The 13,434-nt window shown below is 42.3% G+C and overlaps 1 protein-coding gene across 2 annotated transcripts in view; it reads right to left on the reverse strand.

The window, feature by feature from the left end:
- Positions 1 to 13,434, reverse strand: part of CERS3 (ceramide synthase 3) — a 108,213-nt gene that overhangs the window by 73,063 nt on the left and 21,716 nt on the right. The gene's annotated exons all lie outside the window — the stretch shown is intronic.

Here is a 13,434-nt window from a genome sequence, read left to right on the forward strand (position 1 = left end):
CACAATGTATGTTAATATTATGAGTATGTATCTTCCTCTTCTATCATTCTTTGGTATGAAAAATCATTTAACAATAATCTCTATCACTTCACCATGCCCAAAGTCAACCTCATGAAAGCTTCAAGTATGTATAAGTCTACAGTAGTATCCTAAGAACTTCTCTAGGAAATAAAGAACAAGTATATTTAATTTCATATTATAGTAAGTCCAGATTCGTCCATGTCAACAAATACCTACTGGGATTCTATTATTTATCAATCACTGTGCTAGCACTTGAAAACACAAAGATTAAGAAAATGGCATTCTTGCCCTAAGGACCTTACAGACTGTGGTCAAGGCCAGCCTGAATACCTAGATGATTTTGACATACCTTAGGTACAATAAATAGATATGGGGTACAGTGGGAGCAAAATGATGGACACTGAACCCAGCCGGGAAATGCCAGAGAAAGATCACTGGAGCAGTAGATCATTGATGTCCTGAAGAGTTAGTGAGATAAACCAGGCAAAGGCAGGAACACAGGGAGGAGAGAATAGAAGTGCTAAGGAGGGAAAGTGCTATAATCAAGTAACCAGAAACACAGAAGAAAACAGGATTAGATGTTCTAGTCTCATTGTTGAAGCCTGAATGATTTTTAGTCTTGACATTTTGAACTTGAGGATGTTTTGATGTCATCTTTTAATAGTCAATCAGAGAAAGGAATCACAATGTCCTCAGATTCACAATAGGGAGGTTGAAGTATGGGTGTGGTGGGAGTGGGGTAAGGACCAAGAGAGCAGGAAGGCTCTATCAGGGGTGAGGGTCAGAGGGTAGGGTCCTGACATTGCAGATTTCCACCTCCAGATGACAACGAATACCAGAGCTTGGACCCTGGTCCCCTTCAGAAAAATCTATACCACAAGCAACAGCTGATAAGATAACTCCTTGCTTTGCTTTGCCCCCATCCGCTATTAAAAATGCACTCAGCCCAAAGGAGCACTACCTCAGTCACACCCACACCTGCAAGGCTTGTGTGCAGAAAGAGAAGGGCTGCCTTCTTTTTCATGTGTTGTTCATTTCATTATAATTTCTACTCTGGGGGAGTCCCATTAAGACAGTTGCAAATTTGTGCAAATATGGTGGAATGAAGATAATCAAGAAAGACTTGTTGAATACTTCCTATCAGGCTTTGGGGCCACAGAAAGGAAAGGGGGTGATCCTGGACTCAGGGAACTTACGAGTGAGCCAGGACTTATGTGGATCTGAACTCAAGAGGAGGCAAGGAGAGCCAGTGAAAGAGTTGTCAGGAAGGGAGAATCACACACGTTGGTAAGGGAACTAGGAATTCAAGTTCAGTTGCCTGGGCCACCTGATGTAACGGACCGAAAGAAGAGATGAAGAGAGGAAATCTGCTTTGAGTGCACAGCCAGATAGAGGCCAAAGCCTATTCAACTTCCTACAGATTTCAGAAACCAACTCTGGCCATGGGAGGCTCCCTGTCATCGGCAAGTCTTGGCCTTGACCCTCACTACATCAGAACGAGCTACACCTGCAAGGGCAAAGATATTTTCTCCTTAAAGTTCCACCTCAGCATGTTCATTACTTGATTCGCTCCAAATTTGATAGTATAGGGCTCAGGGAACAAACAGCAGTGATGAGTTAGTTTTTCTCTTGCTATTGGTATAATATTTGTTACAAAAAAAAAAAAAAAATAGTTTGCTCACTCCTAAAATGCCACTCCAGGCAGCACAGATCCTTTTGTCCAGAATGAAATATAACTAAATAAATAGCTAAATAATGTCCTTGTGTATCATACACAAGCAATGAGTCAAGATCTTGAAAGCCATAGTAATGCTAATATTCCACAGCCTAAAACATTTAAAGTGAAATAGAAAGAATACAGAAGTCGAGGGTGGGCCCCTGGAAAATGTAGTTTCAGACGGAGAAAAAAAATAAATCTCAGGGGCGCCTGGGTGGCTCAGTGGGTTAAGCTGCTGCCTTCGGTTCAGGTCATGATCTCAGGGTCCTGGGATCGAGTCCCGCATCGGGCTCTCTGCTCAGCAGGGGGCCTGCTTCCCTTCCTCTCTCTCTGTGATCTCTTCCCTTCCTCTCTCCTACTGTGATCTCTCTCTGTCAAATAAATAAATAAAATCTTTAAAAAAAAAATCTCATTATTTATTCTTTCTTTAGGTGCTGCCGCCAACCATCAATTATTGCTGTTAAGCAAAAACAGGTAAGACTCCCTTCTTCATAATACAAAAGTTAACTCTAAACAAAGCACAAACCTAAATAAAAGAGCTAAAACTATAACATTCTTAAAAGACTAGATAAGAGTAAATACTCAAGACCTTGGGTTTAGGTAAAGCCTCTTTACATATGACACCAGAAGTACAAATGACAAAATTAAGAAGAATCGATAAATAGGACTTCCTCAAAATGAAAACTTTTTGTGTGCCAAGAGACACCATCAAGACAGTAAAAAGACAACCCACAAGATGGGAGAAATACCTGAACGTCACACATTTGATAAGGGATTTGAGCTTAGAATAAAATAAGAACTCATGCAACTCAGTAAGTAAAGGACAAATAATCCAATTCAAAAATGGGCAAAGAATCTGAATTTGAATATTTCACCAAAGTAAATAGACAAATGGCCACTAAGCTCATGAAAAAAAAAAAAAATGCCCAACCTCATTTGCATCAGGGAAGTGCAAATCACTTCCACGCTCAGATCCACTAGGATGGCTATCATCATGAAGATAGCAAGTGTTGGCAAGGATGTTGAGAACATGGCAGGTGGGAAAAGTGAAATGGTACAGCTGCTGTGAAAGACAGTCTGGGAGCTCCTTGAAAGGTTAAACGTGGAGTTACCATATAACCCAGCAATTCTATGTGTAGGCATTCAAGAGAGTATTCCAGGGCATTAAAATGATTCATGCTACAACACAGATTGTTCTTAAAAACATGCTATGTAAAAGAAGCCAGACACAAAAGGCCACACAGTGTGATTCCATTGATGTGAAGTGTCCAGAAGAGGTAAATCCACAGAAACAAAAAGAAGGTTACTAGTTCCTCGGGGTGTATGAAGGGAGTGTGGGGAGAAACACAAAGTGGCCAATGAGGGGTACAGGGTTTCTTCTAGGGGTGCTGAAAATGTTCAAAGATTAAAATGCGGTGTGGGTTGTATGACCGTGAACATGCTGAAAAATATTGACTTGTACACTCTTTTGGATGGGTGAGTTGGATAGTCTGAATTATATCACGAAAAGGAAAAAAGAAAAACTGTTAAGAAGCCTCCTCAGTTTCAATCTTTTTACCCCAGAGCTCATCCTGAACTTCATGCTATAGCTCCCCATTATTTCATTTATGGAGCTTAAGTGTTACCTCCAAAATTCACCTGTGTCCATGAACCCAGAAGAGTCATTAAGTGAAGGAAAGACTATAAACCTCGATTCAGATTTCAGCATGATTTAAAGTTCATGACTTCTTGGAGGAAGAAAACAGCAGGCTTTAAAGCAAGAACAGACCAACTGCCCTGAAGGCAAAGTAACTGCCCTAGCTGATAGCCTTTTTGGGGGTAAGGGTACTTGGTAGACATCCACAAGCCAACATTTTAACTCTAGCCATTGACTTTAAAACCCAGGCTACGCCTCTCACCAGCCTCTCTACCATCCAGTTATTTCTCTCAGGATGAGATCAGAGGCTAAACACAGAGAAATGAGCTGAAGAGAACTGGGGCCAGCAGTCTCCAATCCTCTGGGCTGCTTCGGTTTACTAGCAGGAAACAAATCACAGTCTGTCAGGCTCCCACTAGCTGCTCCTAAGGCCACAAGCCTGTGCCAATACCTCTAGCCTCCTTCATAGCCACTTTTTCCTGACTCTAGTGTACCAGATGTGCCATTTTGGATATAGCCCAGTGTCCAGCTCTCAGAGCAGCAGGGAACATCAGCACTGTGGGGGGAGTTGGTGCACTGCTTTTCCCACTGTGAGAGCCAAGGGAGACCATCCTACAACTGCTGAGAGTTGGCTGGGATGGCCTTGGCATGGCCAGTTGGATGCTTTCCTCAGGACTTCGAGTCTGGAGCAGAGAGCGATAACCAGGAGTAGCAGATGGCATCCTGCCTAGGTTGCTGCTGCTGAAAAGACAGTTGTCATCCCTTGGCTTTTTGGATTTCCTGATTGCCCTGGTTTCTTGGTTTCCACCGTCATCCAAGTCTGGTCCACCAGTCTTCCTTCAGGGCTGTGAGTCCCTTCCAAGGAAGTCCTTTGTTTAAGATAGTAAGAGGTGGATTCTGTTGTCTATGAGATTTTAAGTGGAGGAGGAACTGGGGGCATTTGTCAGTTCCTCCCTCTGATCTCATCTTGCTGACAATGGGCACTCATGTATCCCCTTCTCTCCCCGCCATCTTTGCTTCTATTCTGCCCAAGTTTCAAATCTGACAGTGACATTATTACTAGTCACCACGTGAGGTATTTTTCAATGTAAAAGAGGGTGCTGGCTTCTTTGACACAGACTTAAATAGGTGCTTGGTAGATGACAAGACATTTACCTACCCAGCAAGTAGAGCAACACCTTTACGCCACGTTAACTAAATATCACAGTATTTCAATAATAACCAGCGGGGAAGGGCATTAGGCCATCCTGACGTGGGGAAGTACCAGCATTTTTTCAGAGCCCATAGGTGATGTCTCTTAAGAGTAGTCCCGAGCATTTGCAACAATAAAATCTGTCATTCAAGGCCCTTTTCCCCATGGCTCCTTCACTTCTTGGACAGTTGGAGAAGCCCACTGATTCCCACAGTCAATTTATAGCCCACCTCTCATCTTGATTCATTTTGCTCAACTCTAGGACTTTATGGCAACTGAAATATTGTCAGCTCTGTTGACTCTTTCATCTCTGCTTGGTGTGCTTTTTAAGCAAAGGTATTTATTTACTCCTTAATTACTCCCAGTGCTTTTTTTTTTTTTCTCATCAGTTACACAAAAGTCCCCCTTTCCCATCCCATGTCCATTCTCTCAGTCCTGAAACTCATATTTATATAAAAGTATCTGAAGGAACTGTACTATTTACATTAAAAATATCTGAAGCCCTTTCTAAAAGTAAGAAAAATGTGCAAGAAAAACACCTGTGGTTGTTTCTTTATACTTCGCAGAAGAATCGGTATTGGAGGTGGCATCATAGCCCAGCTGTGTTTTCCCACCTGCCAATACTGTGGAAGTTTTAAACCCTATTTCTACTCCAGCTGCCAGTAGTTTGCAGGAAGACAATCTCCCTAATGTAGGTTTTTATGACTCATTATTTTCTGACCTCATGGATACAGAACCCAACAGGGTGAAGGAAGCCTGTTGAGCTACTTTCTCAGATGAACACCATTAAATTTGACCTTAGGACTGAAGAAATAAAACCATCTGGGCCACTAGTTTATCACTATTTGAAGCAACGTTTTTGCAAAGTACTAAAAAAATGTGGCCCTCTGACCCTTGCTGAGGTAAGAACTCTGAGTCAGGCTGAAGTTTTGGGCAAGTTATGAAATTCTGGTAATTATCTGTGCAATATCTACTGTAAAATAACCACAGTGCCTTAGAAGATAACTTTACAGAACATATCTCTTGGATAGAGGAGGGTGACAAGAGAGTGTCTCTATGGAACAGAACACATCTCTCCCAGAAAGGCTGGTGACCGGAAGTGGGAAATTAGGCAGACAACGCTAATTGAATTAAAGGTGTATTCCTGAGTGATAAAGTGAAACAAGGACACGTTGGAATCAGCGCTCACTATCTCGGAGCATCATTATTGTTGGAGGAGGTGAGAGTTGGTGAGAACTTTGGAGACTGGGTGACCAGCTAGATTATGGTGGGATAAGGATTCTCTGGGGACACAAAGTCAGCTCCAGCAGAACAAGGACCTTGCCTGGCTTGTTTACTGTTGTATATCCAAGGCTGGCCACAGAGTAAACACTAAATAAGTATTTGTTGCATTCAACAGAAAGGTAACCGAGGCTAGAATGGACTTTTGAACACTCCAGGAGCAATGCTATAGCCAAAAATGATATTTGGTTTCACTATCTACAAACAATCTCATTTTTATCAGTTGCAAAACAGTTTTTAAAATTTGGTGCAAGGGTATCAGGTAAACATGTTTATCTACATTTAATCTGTTTGTGTTCTCTTTGGAATGAACTCTACCAACTCAGCCAAAAAAACTGGTTATGCCTCAAGATAAAACACAAAGGAAAACATCAGCAGCTACTTGCTTCCTGTCACTAGTGTAAGGACGGAGCAAATGGCAAATTCCAATTCTAAAGAAAAAGAATTTTAAATTGTGCCATTGCAAATGGATAAGACAAGGCAAATGACAGAGCAACTTACCTCTGAGGGCTATTTATTACGATGAGTTAGTGCATTAAAAGCCTGCAAATGCCTGGGCTTATCGTAAGAGGAACAAACAAACCAACAAACCCTACACTTTGTGTAGAGAAGTAGTTAACTTGCAACAAGATAATAAGTGATTCTTTCACTTTAAATTTTACCTTGATATCAGTTTAAAGACTTGAAGAAATTCAAAACACACCCACAGATTTAAAAAAGAACAATTCAGAGTATTTGCAAACAAAACCAGGTATCACCTCGAAGATGTCATTGTGGGGCATCAGGAGGTCCTGAGTTTCCAATCATTCTGCCTTCTATTTAGAGTCCCCCTACACCCCGGCCCCCAGGTTTTATGTGGGCATGTGACTGCCCTACCACGTGAGGCATTTCCCAACGTCCCCTGTAACTAGATGTGGTCATGTGTGACTACGTCTGGGTCAAAGACACAGTGGTGGCATTGATTTGAGTAACCTCCTTAAAAACCAAGCTCTGTGTCCTGGCTTCTCTCCCTGAAAATAGGGATGGCAGTATATAAGAGCAAGCTTTGAGGCCAAAGAGCCCATTTTCCTGGCTACATACAAGAGAAATGAACTTTTACCTTCTCTGTAAGTCATTGAATTTTGAGTCCTTTTTGTTTTAACTGCTTAGACCATAATTCAAACACATAAAGGAAAATTGAAAGAAGTAAATAAGTACTATATTGCTGTATTGTGTTATATTGCTTCCAGGCAGATTATAAAACCTGGAGACATCTGCTCATCAAATTACTGTTTAGAGAATAAAAAGGAGACCTACAGACTGGGAGAAAATATTTGCAACATTTGAAATAGAAAATATTTGTATCTACAATATAGAAAGAGCTCCTGAAATTCAATAATAAAAAAAATCAGGAGACTTCTTCCTTAAGTCATTTGGGGGCATGTTTTTCCATTAATATTCTGCCTACTGGGGAGCACCCTAAGTATTTACTCTGCCTTTGGGGCTTCTTGCATGCAGCTGGTGCCAATTATCAATTTATTGCCTCTCAACTCCCAAATTCACTCCTTTTTACCCACTGTGTGAAATGATCTGGTGCCTTTCCTCTTTTCCCTTTGCCAGCTTGCCCTGGAGTTGTCAGTAGAGGACGGTGGGGAGACATTGCAGGATGAAAGGGTTTTACTTCCTGACTCTGGTACATCCCAGTAAAAGGCTCCAGGTGCCCCTGGCAGCCAGCAGATTCTCCTGGCAGCCCCCTTGGGAGTTTTGTAGCAGAGGGCTTCCAAGGAGACACTTTACAGTGAATAGCCCTCCCCACATCCTAGAGGGTAGATATCTGGCAAGTTCTAGAGAGCTGCTTTCCAGTCTATTCTGCTAGTACCAGGAGTAACTCCTCTGTTCCCTCCCCAACTGGTCTGCCCCTCAAGGGAGTCTGGGAAGGGTGGTGTTTCCTTGCAAGCTCTGGTTCAGCTCCAAGGGTTATAAGTTTCCTGGAGCAGTGATCCCTATATTCTTTAGAGTTCTTCCTACTGGCCAATGCCTCATGTCTCCAATCTTGATTGGGCCCAGACAGCCTTGCTGGAAAAATCTAACCTTATGTGCTTAATCTAATACTAATTTGCAAAAGCTCAAGTTATCCTGAAAAGTTAAAAAAAAGAAAAGAAAAGGCTCTGGAGTTCAAATTAGAAGGGGGAGCCTTCTCATTTTTCCCTTCTAATACTGTGTAGAGTTTGCATATAGATTAAATGGTGCATTGAGATTTCAGGAAGATGGGCTTATGCTCCTTTCCTCCTAGCTCCATTTAAAGCTTAGTTGGGTTAATGTCCCATGAGCTGGCTATCACTTTCTACAAGGGAAACAATTCCTCCCTGTTAGTAAACATAATTGGGATATTTTCCCAGCAAAACTAATAAACCCCTAAAATGCCAACTAGGCACTTGGCATCTGTATGGGGTCAAGTTCTCTTTGAAGTCAGGGCTATCCCCCAGTGTTATTCTCTTTAGGCCATGTTTCTCTTGGCTCTGTAATAAAATTTCACAATATGCCTTGATCTAGGGTCCTAATGGAAATCGTCCCTTCCTAACTAACTTAAATATTGAGCCAATGAAGTTCAATTCCTAGAAAATCACAAGTCGCTGTTTGCTGTTGTGTGCAGAAGAAAGCCCATTTGGGGATGGCTCTGCCAGAGGCTCACTATCTGGAGCGGCCCCAGCCTCCTTTGAAGGCAGCTCCTCGGGGCCCTACCCCATCTCGGGAGACTCCTATAAATGAGAAGCTGTAACAAGCCCCCAGGCCACTGGGCCCCTGTCTGCTTTTCCAGGCTATGCCTCCCTTCCCCTTCACTCTGAGACCCCACAAGCCAGGTCTGGTTTTTGACCCTTGAGAACAAAAAAGTTCTCTCCTGCCTTCAGGCATGTGCATTAACTATTCTTTCTGCCAGACACCCTTTCCCCATCTTTACCCAGCTCTCTTCTCCTTGAAGACTTCTTATGACCCCTACCCCCCACTGTTTTAGATCCAAATCAAGGACTGTCATCGCTCTGTGTTCTTCTCCTTCATAACCTGTATCAAATTGGTAAATATATGTTTGCATATTGATTTGATTAAAATTTGGCCTGCTCCTCAGACTTCAAGATGAAGGACATCCCAAGAGCATCCCTAAGTTGGCATACTGTAAGGGCACAAAGAGTTAAGTGCTCATTAGATATTAAGGGAAGTTAGTATATAATACAGTGGTCAAGCCCAAGGATTTGGGAATCCAGACTGCCTGGGTTCAAGGCCTCATTTTGACACTCCAAGAACTGTGTGCCCTCGGACAGCTAACTTAATGTCAGTTTCTTCATCTACAAAACAGGTGATAACTGCACCTCTCTGATAAGGTGGTTAAAAGGGTTAAGTGAGTAACTATCTGTAAATCACTTTATCACATGCCTGTTAAACAATTGATTGGAGTCGAACTCTTAAATACCATTGGTTGGGGTACCAGGTGGTGGGTATTATAGAGGGCATAGATTGCATGGAGCACTGGGTGTGGTGAAAAAATAATGAATACTGTTATGCTGAAAATAAATTTTTAAAAATCCCATTATATTTGAAAAAAAAAAAAAAGAGAGAAGAACAAAACGAACTTTTAGGTCCCCAAATTCTGTAACTGACACCTGTTATAAGAAGTCATTTAAAAATAATATACAGTAATGTGACTTAGTTAAAACACTTACATTTTAAAAAAGCCTAACTGATACTGCCGCTTAGGGTAACAAATTTTAGGAGTCACTAAAATATTCAAACCTACCTTGGAATATATATGAAACTTGACAAAAAAATGTTTAGGCTATAGCTAATAAATAATACTTCAGTGTTCATAATAATGGGTGTTTTAAAAATCTGGAATATTTAAGTCCATTTTGAAATGTTAACTCTATGCAATAACATTCAACTAATATTAAAAATTATATTTACCAACATGCAAAATGTTTAGACATGTAAAAAATTTCAAAATTATATCTACACTTTAATTATATGATGGTATATTATTTCATTTATTTTTAAAGATTTATTTATTTGACAGAGAGAGACACAGTGAGAGGGGAACACAGTGGCAGAGGAAGAAGCAGGCTTTCCACGGAGCAGGGAGCCCGATGTGGGGCTTGATCCCAGGACCCTGGGATCATGACCTGAGCTGAAGGCAGACACCTAATGACTGAGCCACCCAGGCACCCCTGATTTCATTATTATGCTACTTTATCCATATACATCTGAATGTGTGTGTGCGCACACGTGCGTGCATGTACGTAAAAGCAAATCAAAGGAAACCTGAAAAAAGGGTAAAATCCTTAGTGTTGAAAATTTTTAAATTATTTTTACCGCTGATAATTTGTTACTGTTGATCCAAAATTAAGAAAATTAATAACTGAGGGACGCCTGGGTGGCTCAGTTGGTTAAGCAGCTTCCTTTGGCTCAGGTCATGATCCCAGCGTCCTGGGATCGAGCCCCGCATCGGGCTCCTTGCTCTGCGGGGAGCCTGCTTCTCCCTCTGACTCTGCCTTCCACTCTGTCTGCCTGTGCTTGCTCTCGCAAGCTTTCTCTCTGACAAATAAAAAAAAAAAAAATCTTAAAAAAAAAAAGAAAATTAATAACTGATTTCTTATTAATGACTCAAGTCAACAAAGGTACATTTTGTTCTAAAAATCATACTCTCATCCAGTCCAGCCCTATCAATATGAAGAAAGAGTCCCAGGGAAATACAGGTGCCTTGTCTTACTAAGACGTGTTACTAAGGTGATTTATTCTGCATCAACATTTTGAGAGAGTAATTTTTCATGTAAAGGTTTCATATACAAAAGCTAATAGCTGATTTGAAGGCAGGCAAGTTTGTTACCTACACAAAACTTCTCCCAGCCTTCTTCTTATACATACAAAAGCTAACTCCAGAATCTTTTATATTCTAATAATTTCAAGGAAAATAAAATGTGCTTCCATAGTCACTAGAAAGATAGGATCTTGAGGTCCATCTATAAACTGACTTCAGGGGTGCCTGGGTGGCTCAGTTGAGTGACTCTTGGTTTCAGCTCAGGTCATGATCTAAAGGTCATGAAATCAAGCAGGGTTGTCAGGATCTACACTTAGTGAAACGGGGGAGCCTGCTTGAGATTCTCTCCCACTCTCTGCCCCTCCCCCCTCTAAAAAAAAAAAACCAGATTTAAACTGACTTCAGATTTCGAAGGTAATAAACATAAGACAGAAAATGCAGTTTAAGGAGGCGGTATTCACCAGATTTTCATTCTTCCAGATGCCCCTTTAACTTTATCACATCTCTGCTGTATCTCTGCCCCAGTTGCTAATTGACAGAGATTGCCAAAGCCCAGGATAAGGCCAAGAAAGAGGTAAGTGACCAAGAAAGTTTACTTATACTGGCAACATGGGTAGAAACTTGCAGAAAAACAAGTATAACTGAAGTCAGCAGGATATGAAGCACAGTTACAGAACAGAGAAGTCTTAGAAGGATGTAAACCCTAGGGTTTAAAGAGAAGGGACCCAAGCTGATTGGGAGGGACTCTACAAGAAATTTACACAGGACCCACTGTTCATAATTCTGCCTTTAAAGGCAGAATTCCCTCCCCCCTCTTGTTTTTTTAGTTAAATTTAGAAGTCAACAATGTAAATTAAGAGTTGGGTAACTAGGCAATGCTGTTGCAATGTAAAGAAATGTTAACCCAATTAGCATCACGTCAGCATCTCCTTTCCAGTTGCTATTAAATATTTTGCTCCTCTCCACCAAGTCCTTCCTCACAAGCTCTCCTCCCTGGACTGGTGAGTCACACATCTTGCTCCACAAATTACCCTGTTATTAGTCTCAGGGACAAGTGAGTGATGTAGGCAAGAGCTAGGGGGCTGGGAACCTTGCTGACATGACTCACTCCCAGAGGAGCCTGAGGAGAGGCCCTGATTCTGTCTCAGTTCTCCCATCTGAGAGGCAAGAGGACTGGCCTAGAGTCTGTAGAGCCCTGTAGAGCCCTCCTGGGGACCGCTGAAGGGTGCTGCAGAAGGCTTCCCACCAGTTAGTCCCAGATAAGAAGCGTCAGCAAGACTGCCATATATATATATATGATGAATATATATATATACACACACACATAGCAAGCCTGTAATTGATGAATAAGATCCAAAATGGAAAAAAAATGCAGTCCTTCACATACCACCAAATTTGAGGAAGAACTATGGCTTCAGAGTCAGAAAGCCCCAGTCTGAGTCCTAGCCTTGCCTCTTAAAACTAGATGAACTTGGGGGGTGGGGTGGCACCTGGGTGGCTCAGTCGGTTGGGTGTCAGACTCTTGATTTTGGCTCAGGTCATGATCTCAGGGTCATGATATCAAGCCTCATGTCCAGCTCCATGCACAGCATGGAGTCCACTCCGGATGCTCTCTCTTCCTCTCCCTCTGCCCCTCCCCCTGCTCTCTCCCTCCCGCCTCCCTCTCTCTAAAATAAATACATCTTAAATCTTAAAAATAAAACCCACATAACTAAGTGAACTTGAGCAACTCAGTCTCTCTGAATTCTTTGCTAGCTCCCTTGCTCAACGGTGCTAATTCCACCTTCCACAAAGACCTGTTGCAGAAGGAGAGTGATTCATTATGTGGAAATACCTGAACGCAGTAAGGGGCCGGATCTATGTTACAGAGTCATGTTATCTTGTTATCACCTTATTGGGTCTGGGCAAGACTCCCGATGTCAGGCTGGTTTAAATAGTAAGATTAAATGCTCAGTTTAAAAAGACTCCCCAAGGGAGAGTAACGGGACACCCCTGCCCCTTCACAGAGGCACTCTCCCCACGATCTCCCCATCTCTCACTGTGGGGAAAAGATAACTGGCTTCATTTCCTTCTTTCAGTAAGGGAAGCCTACCTAAAGGACACAGACAAGGCGAACCTAAACAGAAAACCTAGGAACAGTCTTGGACAGACAGTACTACACAATGTCATCTAGTTCAGACCTTTCAGACAATCAGACTCACCTGGGGTGATACCCCAGCCACTCCCCACAACACCCTGGAGTAGAATTTCGAGGATACGACATGTGGGAACCCAAGGCCCAGTGGCTTCTCAAGGAAAAGGGGTTTGGGGCTCTGACTGCCCAACCTCAGCCCTTTCCAGCTACCTGAGCTAGAAGAGCATGTGACTTTCTTCCCAGCCTTGAATTTCTCATCTATAAGCTAGGAATAATATTTTCTATTTCTGTACAGCCCCAATTGGGACTAAGTAAGGTCATGTGTCTAAATCACTCTGTAACTTGGGGCATATGGTGAGTGTGTTAGGATTGTCACTATTTACCTTTCCTCATCAATGGCGCCACGGACTTTGAGGTGGCCCAGCGCTCAGCCCTCATTCACTGAATTCCTACAGTCCCCTAGTCAGTGGTAAGGTCGGCTGGATTGAGTGTCGGAAAGGCCGCAGCTTTTCTGAGGGACAAGTGCAATCACCTGACAGGGCAACTCATTTCTTCAGTGACAGCAGGATTTCTTTCGTCACTGGAACCCAACATGGGCAGTATCACCAAAGGAATCATTTTACGAAAGAGAGGAAAACCTACAGAAGGGTGTGGGGCCACATCTTGA

Source organism: Mustela lutreola, chromosome 7 (genome assembly GCF_030435805.1).
Source record: "Mustela lutreola isolate mMusLut2 chromosome 7, mMusLut2.pri, whole genome shotgun sequence".
In the NCBI taxonomy this organism is placed as follows: Eukaryota; Metazoa; Chordata; class Mammalia; order Carnivora; family Mustelidae; genus Mustela; species Mustela lutreola.